The following is a 14,504-nucleotide window of genomic DNA, read 5'->3' as shown; positions in this document are numbered from 1 at the left end:
AGGCTCAAACACTTCCTTTCTCATGTTGGTCCCACCTTTGTTTGAACAGTGCTGATCTCGGCCCTTGGGCCACGAGTAGTGATGAGTTTGCTGATAGCTTCTTCGTGACAGTCAAGTAGAGATTTCCAATGACAGTAACCCACACAAAGACTCCTTAGTTTCTGTATGACATCTGTCCTTTTTTTTTATTCTGTATCAACCACAGATGTGTCAGTGCATGATGCATAGTTTCTCACTTTTTAACTTAAAAAGAGAGTCCTTTCTGCAACCAGCAGCATGCATTTTGGAATTGTATTTAAGAAAGCTGCTTGTTTCTTGGTTTATTTTATGTTTGTGTGGAATTAAATCCAAATGTCCCCCTCTACCCTGTTGAAAAAAAAAATCCTGAATTTGCATKATGGCATGTTTCAGAGCTACCATTGTTGCAAAGATGAAGTGACAGGCAGTGACTCTGGATTTTCCTCTCTGAAATCTATGWCCTGTCTTCTGGATGCCTGTAGTTCATATGCTCTGAAATGAAATGTAAAACATGCTCAGTGTTTATATCTACTGTCACTGCATCATGCAAACACAGCCATCAATAACTTCTGAGCAGCAGTCTGCCTTGAAGAGTTTCTTGTGGAGCTGCCCACACAGCAGGTTCTACAGATGGAAGTCATAGAAGAAGTTACTAGCTTCTACCTTCTATCCTGAACTGAAAACTGAAGATAGAATTTGCATATTGGCAGACAAAAAACAAAGCCCTCAAGGATAGCCTGAATRTATTTAGAGCAAATTTATATTATACCAGATGTGAGCATATGAAAGGAGATAATGGTGCTCAGGGATAAGTGATAGGAAGGTGGCTGTGCTATTTTGTAGCTTCATCCCTCTCTGTCTGCAGCATAAAACTTCCAGAAATTCTAAGGYATTTTTAAATTTTAGCATTTTTTAAATTTTAAATTTTGTTAGTCTTGGTTCTTGCTTGGATATTTGGATCACCAGAGTATTTTTTTCAAAACAGTGGGGCTGCACATCTCTAGAATATGTTATAGTTGACCTTAAATACATACCTGTACTGCAGAGYGGAGATACAGATTGCTATAATGTAATGTATTACTTCTGGGAAAAGTGTAAAAGGAAAATTATTAATCTTGGCAGACTAGTAGGAGTTTCTCATGGCTTAACTTCCTTCCCTTAAATTTTAGTATAATCTGAGTTCATAAGAGCATTAGGTTGGGCAATTGAAATGCAGTATAGTGAATGTCCAGCTTCTCTTCATTTTGAAATAGCCATCTCCAGGATGTCTTGGAAGTTTGGCACAGTTTGCACTGAGATAGATGTAATTCCTGGGATGCTTCTCAGTTTTTTCATGGCAGTTACTGCTTTGCAATGTCCTTCCAGTTGTGATCCATAATTTCTAATGAAACCTAGCCTACTCACAAAAATTTAGTATCCCAAATATTTCTGAAGTATCCCAAATAGTTCTGAAGGCAAATTGCCACTTTCGTTGTCTATAGGAGTTCAGAGCTCTAATAACACCATCCTATATCTACATTGCAGTTACAGGTGTGATAGCAATGCTCACACATTCATCTAGCTGACCTAGGCAGCAGCACTGAAGGTACAAGAGCTTTGGATTTGACTTTAGCTGTGCAAATCTGGGCAGTATCCTAGTACTGTATGGTAGCTGAAGCCTCTGCAGTGCTCTTTGCTTATGGCTGTTGAGTTTTGGTGAAAATGAGCTTCAGTTCAGCCTTTGACTGCAACTTACAAGCAGCCTGACACTCATTCTGAAAAAAGAGGAGATTCTAATGCTAATGGAAAGCATTAGTTTGAAAAAACAGAACAGCCAAGATGTAAAAATTGATACTACATACTATGACTAGTTGCTTGAACTTAAACTTCTTTCTTGACAGGGAAGTACTAATGTTGGAGCATCAGCAGCCTGACCATGTCTGTCTGGCTTTTGGGCTCAGCTTGCCTCAGAAACTGTGCTTATGTGCAGTTTATATAGAATATCCAACTATTTTCTTTGTCTTTTTCTTCTCCAGACTAAATCAGTTTTAGCATGCTCTGTGTCACCTCTTATTATTGTCATTATGGCCCTTATTACTGTCATCAGTGCCATATATATGAATCTAGGAGCTCATGTGATCTAGAAAAAATTCACATGCACATGACTTTTGTTTGCTTCCCAAAGTTTTGACTCTCTGGATGTTCACATATTTAAACGTTTCTTTAGAAGCATGAGCTACATTATAAATCCCTTTTTGAAAGGCCCAAGCCCTCTTGTTTCCAAGAACAATGTAAGAAGCTGTATTAGAATGGCCGTGACCGAGTGGTCTCTTGCTGCCTCCCTCAGTGTGCCAGCCTCCCCACAGCGCAGGTTAGGCCRTGGCCCTTGAAAGGCACCGCTGAACCTTTGAGCTCTTGGCATGCCGTGAGGTAGAACGTCTGGCACTTGGCTAACATCACTGGTGAGAGCTGAAGCACCGGTCACTTGAAAGCTTTGAAAGCAGGTTTATATTTATAAATACAAATGTTACTCAGAGCAGAGCCAGTTGGCGTGAGGTAACGCATTTCTGTGCCTCAATAGGCCTCTGTGCTCTCTCYTCTTAGCATGTGGCAGACAAAGTAATTCCAGCGAGCTGTCCCCTAGTGAATGCTGCTGTGAATCGCATTGCATTTTTTTTGTTGACTTGCACAGCCAATTACTGTAGGTCAGCTGAGGTGTGATACTTCATTAGCTTCCAGCAATTCTTTTGAACCTTTAAGCCTTTAGACACCTACAAATCTCTGTGGATGTGGCACTGATGATGTAGAAGCAAGTTATCTGGAAGTGCCTTTTATCTAGCAGTTGACCAGGGAAGACTCTTAACCCTACTTTTGAATGAGAGTCGAGCAGCTGGCAGGGCAATTTTTCCACACTGCTTTGGAGCTTGCACTTTCCCCAATACCAAAATAGTTCTGGGACATGCTGCAGTAGCCCACTTGTTTTTCTTAGCAATAAGGGGTTGGGAGTATTCTGGGGAAGATTGTAAATATATCTTTTCAGCTGTTGGGCTATGTTTATTATCCTGTAAAAGGGAGCTACTGCTTTAGAATATCTTTGTAACTGACACTAAAAATACAGCCTCAACCAAAGGGTAAGCATCTCTTTCTTTAGAGTGACTGTATTCAGATGGAGTACAATCATAGAATCATACCTGGGAAAGGAAGCAAATCTATCTTGCTGAAAATTGGAAGAATGTGTAGCAGCATATATATATAGAGATACTGAGGATAACATTTGCTAATGAATTGAGGGTAAGTTCTCAGTGAACTGATATTTACTCTCTAATTTTAGCTACAGTAAGTTTACCTAATATTGGATTGCCATTTGCTTCCTTTCTATGACATATACAATCGTTCTGAGTAGAAGGTGGAATTGTTACAAAAGACAGAAAATGGGAATTATTTTTTCAGTTTATTTTAGTTCTGTAGACTTTATAATTTTGAAAGAAAAAATATCACCTTCTTCCATTATTCACATAATCTCTTTGCTCAAAGAAATGGAAAACAGGAGGGATGATAGTTGTAGGGATTTGAAAAAAGGCTTTCACATATTTATGGCTGTAGTGACATGATAAATATCAAGACAGAAACAAAGTCACATTGAAAACRATGTAACTGCAAAAAGGAGTAAAGAGCACAAAACTGCTCAGTTTAAGAGAGTAATTTCTCCCAATTTGTCTTATAGCTGTCTTACCTTGCTTTCCTTCAAAATTTTAGGGAGTGTGGGCAAAAAAAAATTAGTATTACAATGCTGTCCTAACTTTATATAGAAGATTATGAGCTTGTATCTCATGAACAAATATAACCCTAGCTTCAAGACGCCATGAGGTCATATTTCATTTACATCATAAGTTATAAGTGGTCTCTATATTATATTTTCCTCTCCTTCCATCATCTTCTACCTTCCAAAGTTCTTCTAAATAGATTACATCTCTTTAGAGTTATATTTGCTTTGCTAATGGCTATTTTTGAGCTATCACATGGCCTGCTCTACTGCTGAAGCTCTGCTTCAGTGTGTTCTCTAATTTAGAAGCTTACTTGAATGTAAATTTCAAAGTCCTGAAGTTCCATTTTCATAGGTGACTGATAAGCCTGTACTTCTGCTCTTGAAAATTTTAACCCAGATCTTTTTTTTTTAATTTTTTTTTTTTTTAGGAGAGAATAAAAAACAGAGAACAAGTTTAAAACATTTTCTCACAGGCATGCTTTAGAGTTCAGGTTTTTCTCTTTGTTTAAATGAAGCCAAGCTCACCTACTCTCTGGTGGTTTGGTGTGTGCCGGACTAAGTTGCATTAGGTACTCTCAGAGCTGAGATCTTTTTGCTTCTCAGGATATCTTACAGGGGCTGCTGAAGATTTCCTGAGAAAAACAGTCTGCTGTCTCAGAGAATGTGCATGGAAATATAACTGTAATAAAAAGACTTAGGTTTATTAGGTCTGGAAGGAAGATCTTAATGAAATGTTTGTAGCCAGCATGACCTAGCCCTATAATTGTGATGAGGATGCAGAAAGGGGCCTCTTATCTGTTAGTCCCACTAGAATGAACTGTAAGCGCAGTACAAATAAGCACCTGAGTCTTCTATTGTATTAACTTCTCCAATTTTGTTTGGCAAGATTCATAAAAGGTATGTTACCTGCAAAGAGTGAAGGAATCGTTTACAATAGACAGAACAGAAAGCAAGGCATTAATGTAACTTTTGAGGAATAATGTGTACCAYTCTAGTGCTCCGTGTTCATGAAGGATGCATTAAAACTATGGTATGTGCAGGGAAAGGCTCTGARGTTGATCACAGGAATGGACAGCATATTATAAGAGTTCATAAAAGCTAAGTAAGCCCACATCTCTGTAAGCATATGGAAGGGGAAAATATAGTTTGACTGAAAAACAGTGTAGGGATAAGAACATGTGGGTGTGAAYTAGTCTAAAATAATTTACGGTAAGGTTTTGATAGTCACCTAACCTTCAATTATGAGATGTAAGAGTGGAAGACTTCATTTAAGACTGGTGTGTTTAAGAAAAACAACACTTTTACATTGAGATGATAACAACCTGGAGATTTAATTGATTATTTCCAGTCCCATTTCCATGTGGCTTTTACAAGAAGATATGGTAGCAAAAATGTTAGCGATATCTCTGTTTTAGAATTCACAGAATACCTGAGGTTGAAAGGAACTTCTGTGTTTCATCTAGTTCAATCCCTGCACAAGCAGGGTCAACTAGGGCAGGTTGCTTAGGGCTGCATCCAGCTGTGTTTTGAATATGTCCAAGGATGGAACCTCTCTTGCAACCTGGTCCATGGTTTGATCGTTCACACTCACTCACAAAGAGTAATAAAAATGTGTTTGTGCTTACATGAAATTTTATGTGTTTTAGTGTGGACCCATTGCCTCTTCCTCTGACTCTGGGCACTACCAGAGTCTGGTTTTCCTGTTATTTCTTTACTTTTATTCAGTATTTATACACATGGACGGGTTCCACCTGAGCCTCTTCATCCCTGGGCAAAAGACCCAAGGTCCTCCTCTGCAGAACTGCTTTCTAGTCASTTAGCCCCTCGCCTGTACAGCAGCCTGGGATTATTAAAGCCCATGTRCAGGACTTTGCGCTTCCCTTTGTTGAAATGAGGTTTTTCTCTTCTCATTTCTCCCTCCTGTCAAGGTTGCTCTGGAAAGCAGTATGCCCATGTGGAGTATTAGCCACTCTATCCAGTTTTATGTTATTTGTGAACTTGCTGAGGATGCACTCTTGTCCCTTCACAGAAGTTATTAATGAGAGTATTATAAAGTACTTTCCCTAGCACTGATCCCCCGGGTACACCACCCGTGTCTTGCCTCCAGCTGTACTTCATGCCACACTCTCAGCTTGGCCATTCTTGTTTTCAATCCACCTCACTGTTCACTGATAAACCCATACATGGTTAACTTGCCTGTGAGGATATTAAACAGAGACAGTGTCAAGGGTCTTTCTAAAATCACAAAGAGTTTCAAGAAGTTTTGAAGGAAAGGCTGTTAACAACACAAAGTACAGTAACATATGGACATTAGTTAGGGCAGGAGAGATATGACAACTAGAAATAAAACTCTGTTAAGAATGAAAGTAAAGATGCTTCTGTTTTTCAGAGCAAAAATGGATTCTACAAATTATCTACTATGTTTTGTACAACAGCTGTTGCCTTTAAAGTGTTTGATATAGAAAGGTACAGAGTAGAATTAATGAATAAAATTATGTATTGTAGTTACAAGAAGTTACTTTTAGTGTGTACAAAAAGATGATCACTGTTGTTGGTATTAGGCTCTTTCCAATAGTTGAGTGTAGTGAAAAATAAAGAATCAATGCCCTTTTCCCAGCTACTTTTTCTATGCTGTCAATACTACCACCACAAAAGAATTCTCTGTGTGTCTAGTGGATAAAGCTGACTTTTGGAAACAGGATTCTTGGATATTTAAATTACAGGAAGAGAAACCACATAATAAGAGGAAATGATCGTAGTGAGCTCAAAGGACCTAGACTGATATTTGATTCTGCAGTTCTAAAACAGCCTTAGGTTCTGAGTGTCCTGCCCTCCTATATTTTAACTGTGATCTACCAATGACAGTAAAATCAGATTTCCAAGTTTAAGTGTTTAAGTATCTATTTATGCCAGTATGAAAAAACAATAGTGATAGTTATCTAAGACAACACCAATTAAAGTGAACATAATTATACTATAGCAAGAATGTTTGATCCTTTACTGTCAGAATTTATGTTGATCATAGTAGATCAACATAACTTTGTCAGTTTTACCGAAGTGTTTTATGTAAAAAGCAAAATAGAGCTTGGCTTTTTAAAGAGCCGAGTGCTGCCAGTTTCAAATGCCACAGAGTGTGAACAGGTGTTAACAACACTGTTCATCTTTCCACAACAAAACTAAAGATGCACAGCTGTATTCAACATGTAATTTTAAAACAGGCTTTCTGTATAATTTAAATAATATTTTGAGCTTACATTATTATATTTTGAGAAGATCAGCTTTATAGTTTTTTAACACTTGCAATTTTTGTGAACTTTACATAGATACTAGAAAAAAAATTACAGTAGTCTCAGACATGCAAACTATGCTTAAGTAAAAATGAATCCTTCCATCTGAAATACTTAATGCTGGAAGGAAAGGCAGTCTCATATACTGCTAAGAAGAAAAARATTCTCACAAATCCAGTTGAGACTGTTCAGATGCTCAAATGATATCATCCCAAGTTTGATGTCTTGAGGCCTAAAGAGACTTAGTTGACAGCAGTGCAGATATGTATTATGACATTCTGTTCCCTGAAAAACTTAAAATAAGAGCAGAAGTCTGTAGCTCTTAAAATAAGAGCTAGAAATCTACTCTCACAGAATAGCACATAAAGCATTGATTAAGCCAGAGTTAACCCTTAGCCTGGCTCAGTCACCAGAAGCATAAATGAGAAGTGATAACACACGATGCTATCCCAGAAATGTCTCTAATTAAGAATAAAAACATTAAAAGAGGTAATTACTCAAAAGATAAGCTTAGCTTTGGTTATCAAAGTTCATAGAACAAAAGCTGTCTACGCAAGATGATGCTCATGGGACTTAGAGGTTCTGGATTTACTATTCAGCAAGGTAACATCCACCAAGATTTACACAAACCATGACTATACTCCCACCCCCAGGCCAGTAAACATGATGAAAGAATACCACATTAGTTGCTGAAGGAATCCCGTTTAATCTTATCTTAACCTGCACCTGCTTGGTTTGTGCTCTAGTATTTCAGAGGAAGTGGAGCTTTAAAGCAACATTAACCCAAAGCGGTCTCCAAAATCTGCTTCTCTCATCTAGTCTATATCTCTTATTTGGACTTTAATAGGCCATAATGGGAAACTGCTTCCTGTAGCAAAAATTAAAGTTATAGGTTCCTTCTAATTTAATATATTAGTCATTGATAACATTTAAGTAATGAAATATTTTTGATGTGTGTTTGATATGTGCCATGGGAATGCTATTTTTCAATTGATCTGAATTAATTCTACTGTACAGAGTCATACTGTTAGGTTCTTTAGTTAGTACCACCTGTTTTAAAGCAATAAGCTCAATAAACAAAAATACAATAAACAAAAATATCTGAATTCATAGCTGAATTAATGTTACCCAGCTAGCCTCCAGCTAGACCTGGCTGAAACACGATCTTAGCGTTTATTCTAAGATTTGAGCACGTGTCATAGAAATAGTGATTAGAGTGGTGATTTTCAGAACTGGCCTGTTGGGGGGGCATAGGTAAAACTATGAAGAGCAGGTATTACCAAATGATTTGTCTATAACAGTTATCTGAATATGCCTTTCAGAGCAGTGGGATTTAAAAGGGCTGTAGACCAGATTCTTTCTGACATAGGTGGATGTCAGAAATACCTCCACATAACAGTGTTAAAAGAAGAATAAGTAGGTGGGACAAATATCCATCTCTGTTGATYTAAACAACATAGAACTTGAATAGCAACTTTTTTTTTCCACCAGAACTACACCAAAGTTCAAAGGTTTGAAGAGTCAGAGCTGATCTGCCTGTAATTACTTTGGTGGTATATTTATCTGCTGTACATGACTGGTAACTGCTTTTAAAAGAAAWTTTTTTTTCAGTGAAGATGCAAGTATTCACTGAATGTGTGTGCTTCTCTACCAGTTGTTTAATAGAGGAATGTCTTAACTCACATCAAGATGAGCCAATCCTATAACTATGAAAATAAAAGCAAAATTCTCTCTAACTTGTAAAATGAGGTGGTTAAAGAGGGTTTCTGAAAGGCTTTAGATAATAATCGTTACTCCATTTACGTTTTAATATTTATGTGAACATATTTACTAATTGCCTAGGGCCTTTGCAAGTGTTTGCCTAATAATCTGTACAAAGAGGTATTGAATTGTAGGAATATAAAACTTCAAAATTGCGGTTTGTTACAGCTTGAAACATGGAGAGAAACTAAAACTCTATTTTCTTTTGCTGAATCCTTTCAAAGAAATAAGACCARCAGAAGGCAATTGGTATTTGGTAAATTTCCTTATGAAGTTTGAATTATCCCTTAGATTTTCTAGGAGTTATGACTATGGAAAGTATATTGTTACCCTCAAAAATTTAATGTGTATAAATGGTTACTCTGGCCAATTTGGTGATGGGCACCTCATGTTTCCTCACCAATCAGTGAATGTCTTCAAGGCAGTCATAAGGTYCAGCCTAGTTTTTGGTAAGCTTTCTGCCCAAAAAGTCCACCTAATTTTTAGCCTCAGCCTGTGCATCCTGGAAATGTGTTCTATTAGATTTTCTCCTAAGATGAGTGTAATTTCTTTTGCCACATTATGTGTTTGGATTCCTGAGACCTCTTGCTGCCTTAGAGGTGTCAGACTATAAGTTTTCTAAGTCAGCAGTTGTTTTCACATCTCTTTTTTTTCCCTTAGTGGTCTTGATCAGCTTGATTTAGTTACTGTTAGCAACTAAATCAGAGCAGATTCGGGAAGGTGAGAGCCTTCCTGAGTTTAGAATCCTGACCAGAGAAATCTAAGTGAAATTAATTGCAGTGGGAATCATTAACTGTAACTCAGTTAGACAGAAGGAACCATTTTGCTATTGAATATGTCTATCTGGTATAAATTTTATAGGATACCAGTGGTTCTTATTAATCTGTATTAATGCTAATTGTAAATGTAGTGTTTTTTACAGAGACCATGTGATTTATTTTGCTCATGTGATTTGCAAGGTCAGCTTTTTTATGACATTGTTACAATATCTCTGGTGGACATCATAATAGAATTTTTTAACTTTTTGTTTGCATTCTAGTACAGGCATAAGAAATGGGATCTATAATTGCGTAGCTTCTTATTCCTCCCTGTGTACAAATTCCATTGCTACCTTAGGCTGTTCTGTTATTTCAACAGATCCCATATTTTAGTCTACATGTACCACCACAGTATTTGAATATTGTCATTAAGTCCTTTGGGTCATCTGTTTRCTCATCTTGTCCTTCATCTGGATCTCTCTCATACTCTCCTGAGGGAGTGGAGATCATCTTTGACTGAAAGTTTGATGTTAGTTTGTTTTTCTCACTATGAACATGYGAAAAAAGATGTGGCCAAAATTGTAGTTCTTCAACACACTATAGTTTCTGCAGGAAGGATTCCAAKGGTAACTGTAGCTTCTTTTTGCTAACTGGTAAGACTGACCACATTTAGGTTTTCTCTTTCAGAYGTTGCCATTAATAAAGTCCCTCTTAATCAACTAAAAAATTTAAAGTACTTTTTAATGTTCATCTTTTCTCTTGAAGATAAAAGAAGCTCAAGACACAAAATATTTCTGTTAGGTTAAATGTTGAACATTAAATATTTTGGGAAAATGGCAAWTCAGATGCCTTATCTGAATCTTTTTTATCGTTCATCAGATTATGCTCAGGTTATTCTTTTTCTTTTACTTTTGATAGACTTGCAAACCCTCATAAAAAACTGAATCAGGTTAAGTATGCTCCCACAAAGTTCCTTATTCATTGGATTAGTAAACAGCAATAAAATCATCTTTTTCAGAAAACTTCCAAATACTCTGAATCACCACCTCATTTTCTGGCAAGGTAGTTTTATTGTGACTGCAGAAGTCAAAATCCTAATGTGAACCATAATCAATGTCTTATCATTTTTATTAKTACTAGACATCTGTCTGTTTTATTTGTACTAGTGCACAGCATGTAAAAGTACTTCAGGTTCATGTCTGCTGTGTCTGGGTGTCTAAGATGGAGTATTAAGGCTGTAATATATGTAGCAGCACATGAAACCTCAGAGAGTTCTTAAATAGTTCCACATATATGGAGTATCTAATTAGGCAGTTCCAGATATTTGCAGCCTTTATTTGCAACGTTCAGTATAGATGATGGTGTAAATTGACATGTTGACTAGCATTGACTAGTATTTACGAGAGACTAAAAACAGTTATGAAGAGAACTAGTTTCATCTTGTTGATTGCAAAATGTTAATCCATCCATTTAATACTGGAATCTGACAGAGTCTGAAAGGCAGTGGAAATCCATGGCCTTTTCTGCATGAGGAGATCTAGCTGGCAAACAGTCTGTTAGCATAGTGCAGCTAGCAAGTTTTTTTGGCAGAATGCATTCACATTTGGTTGCTTCTGTTGGCAACATATTTCTTCATGGCTTCAGATTGTATTGGCAAAATATACACAGCATGTAAGAGGATCTTGGTAACAGTGTCTGTAATGTTCTGCAGTGTTCATCTTGAAGCCTAATGTGTTAACAAGTCATTTTGCACTTGTTAGGGTGGTGTTATTCCTGAATCTGGGGGCACATGAAAACAGCCGATTCTCCAGCAGGAAAAACATTCATTAGTGCTGAAATTGTGAAGGTCATTCAAGAGTGGCCTCACTGCTTTGTGGATAGGCTGTGTACATGGCTAATTCAGTTGTCTGTGCAGTTAAGATGGTTCCTTGTCCTTATGACAGCTGTATCATTGCTTACTGTGAAGGGGGATGAGGTTTGTGGCCAGTCTAAATGTTGTGTGCAGACCAACTGTATTAATGTTCCATTATGGCAGGCAACCATGGTGAGTGCTTCTGGGTATTGAGTACTGACTGAGCATCCTTCAAGAACTGATGTGTGTGTTAAATCCACAGAAACTGCTTCCTCAAGTCTTCTCCCAACTTTTCTCATTCCTTTCATAGAATCATATAATTATTTAGGTTGGAAGGGACCTCTGAAACATCACCTAGTGTAACTGCTTGCACAGACCAGGTTCAAAAGGATCAGGTTGCTTGGATCCCTAATGATTTGGTCTCCTTTAACTCTTCTCTTATGAAGATTGGACAAACTTAATTTTTCCATTCTTTCTATGTACATCATGTGCTTTATTTCCCAGTCRACTTGGTAACCTTCCCCTGAATTCACTCTAACACATCAATGTCTTTCATGTGATGAGGATCTGCAAAGTGAATATGGTATTCAGCCTTCTGTAAAATAGTGAAGCTGTATTGGTAAGTGGAGTGCTTTTGTTTGTTGTAGGATGGGCAAGACTTTGTTCTATAACCAAGTCTAATAAGAAGTCTGGTTTTCTGCAGGTGAAATGGTTCTGATGGTGAATGCCATATGTTTTATACTATGTAACTTCTGCAACTATTATGTCCTTTGCTGTCCTGTTCAGGTGGATAAATAAGGTGTTTGTACTAATTGTTGAGGTCAGAGATATGCCAGTTCCCTCTTCCATGGGTTGGAAGTTGTTTGAGAGAGCATAAAAGAGAGCATACTGTGATGGTATGCACTATCCAGACAGTGTCTGTTTTTGTTATCACAAATGCAGATTTTTTAATCAATTARTTTTGGGGAATTTCCATCAAATAAAAAATAAAGTTGCATTTTGAGATATTAGACCATTATCAAGCTTAGCTTATGATATGGGCAGTGATCATCTTGGCATCCATAGCTATTTCTGAAAAGGAAGATTAATAGCAAATCTTCTCCTCCATAGTTCAAGACTGCTATAAAATGGAGTGAGGAAGATGATGTAGGTCTCCAACTAAAGATWATTATTCATGCTGCATTGTAGATCCTGGGTTGCTAGTTTTTTGRTTTTCTGATCAAGAATGCAGCTTCATAGATATATATAAATATATATATGCATATATATATGTATGTTAATTTGTAGCGATTCTTCTTTCCAGTTTCAGTCTTTCAGTTTTTGTTATAAGACTCTGCAGTGGGAGGGAGTTTATGTTCCCAATTTAAAAATAGAGTTTCTCTGACCTATTTCTTTCCTGTTTACCACGTAGAGCATTTCCATGGTGAGGTGCATCCCTCAGATCCATACAATCCAGTAGGTTCTGATAGCTTAGAAATGCTAGAAGAGCTTTGAATATCTGTGTTTCCATTGTCCGACTAGAGATCATCATGAAGGTACCCTTGTTGCCTGATAATCTGGAAATGATGGAAACTGTAACAGTTTTAACAAAAGGCCCATGAGAGGAGTTTATGTATGCCAGGCTTACTGGGTGGGATTCATCTTACTAAACACAGACAATTCCTTCTCTGGATTTCATTTATTGTGTGTGGAGGGAAACAGGCATTTATAGGGCTTGTTGTTTTCATTTTGCAACACGATTTTTCTCTTCCTAAGGCCACTGTCTAAAATAAACCAGATAAATGACTTGATAAATGCCTGTTTTCTTCGTTGATTTTAAAGGGAGCCTGAGATTACTCTTTCAGCTCTAAAAACCTGTGCCACAGCTGACTAAAGCTGGTTGTAATAAATTTCCTTTTTTTTTGTAATAACAGCAGGCCAAGAGAGAACTTAGGTTGCTTGGGAGAATGATTTTAACTTTCCCATTTTTTTCCCCTGTTCTCAGGAGAATTGGAAGCATAATAGGAATGCACACAGACTTCTGCTGGCTGTTATTTTTCCTGGTTAAGAGTTCTTTGTTGTCTACTGATTGTTTCAGAATAAAGTGTCAAACTCATCCATGCCTAAAGTTTTCAGTGTTTTAACCCTGTCTTTCTGCATTAAGTTTTTTGAGCTTATTAGGAAAATAGTCTTCACACTGTTAGATACAACAAACAACTGTTAGATACAGTGGGTTTTTTTGGAGAAGATGCAACTGCCTAATCATATCTGTTTCCAGGATTTGAACAGCCACACTGTGCCCTGGTTAGTWTCTGAAGCATTGAATTTCACTTCTTGAAGACATCCTTTATGTTTTTTTCTATTTCCTTTGAGTGGTTGCATTCAAAGAGCTGTGGTCAACTGCTCAATTTCTGAGTTGAGATCAATGGTGTTTCTCAGGGGTCATTATTTGGATTGGTGCTGTTTAACATCTTTGTCAGAGACATGGACCGTGAGATCAAGTGCACCATCAGCAAGCTTGCCGGTGACATTGAGCTGTGTGGTGCAGCCAACATGCTTGAAGTAAGGGATGCCATCCAGAGGGATATGGACAGCCTGAGAGGTGGGTCCATGTGAACCTTATAGAGTTCAGCAAGGCTAAAGACAAGGTCCTAAACCTGGGTTCTGATAAGCACTTTTATAGGCTGGGTGGAGAATGGATTGAGRGCAGTTTTGGGATTTGGGGATAAATTAAATTTTTTTGAATGTTAATCTTAGAGTATCATTACCTTCTGTCCTGCTTCTATTCCTTTCTACTATCACTGAGGTCTTCAAGTGATAAAATAACTTAAAAGTACCCAATATTTATTTTGAAATTATGTAGCTTGGTCATCTGGTGTTAAATACCTTCAACAGTTCAGAGAGGGAGTTAAACACATCCACTTAATTTGTGACTGAGCCTTATTGCAGCTGATTTTTAGGRTCTTTGAATCCAGTTCTAAGCAAAGTCTGTGGGATTTAGGTCTGTGGTAATAGAACAAGTTTGAAACCTTAATGGCCAGATAAGGCTGTTTCCTCCTTGATACCTTACTGAGTTACTGTGGTAATACAGAGGTGTCTCTACA

This window comes from Malurus melanocephalus, unplaced genomic scaffold (assembly GCF_030028575.1).
Source record: "Malurus melanocephalus ecotype Western Australia unplaced genomic scaffold, MMel_1.1 scaffold_17, whole genome shotgun sequence".
Classification (NCBI taxonomy): domain Eukaryota; kingdom Metazoa; phylum Chordata; class Aves; order Passeriformes; family Maluridae; genus Malurus; species Malurus melanocephalus.
Note: the sequence above shows the minus strand (reverse complement) of the source record.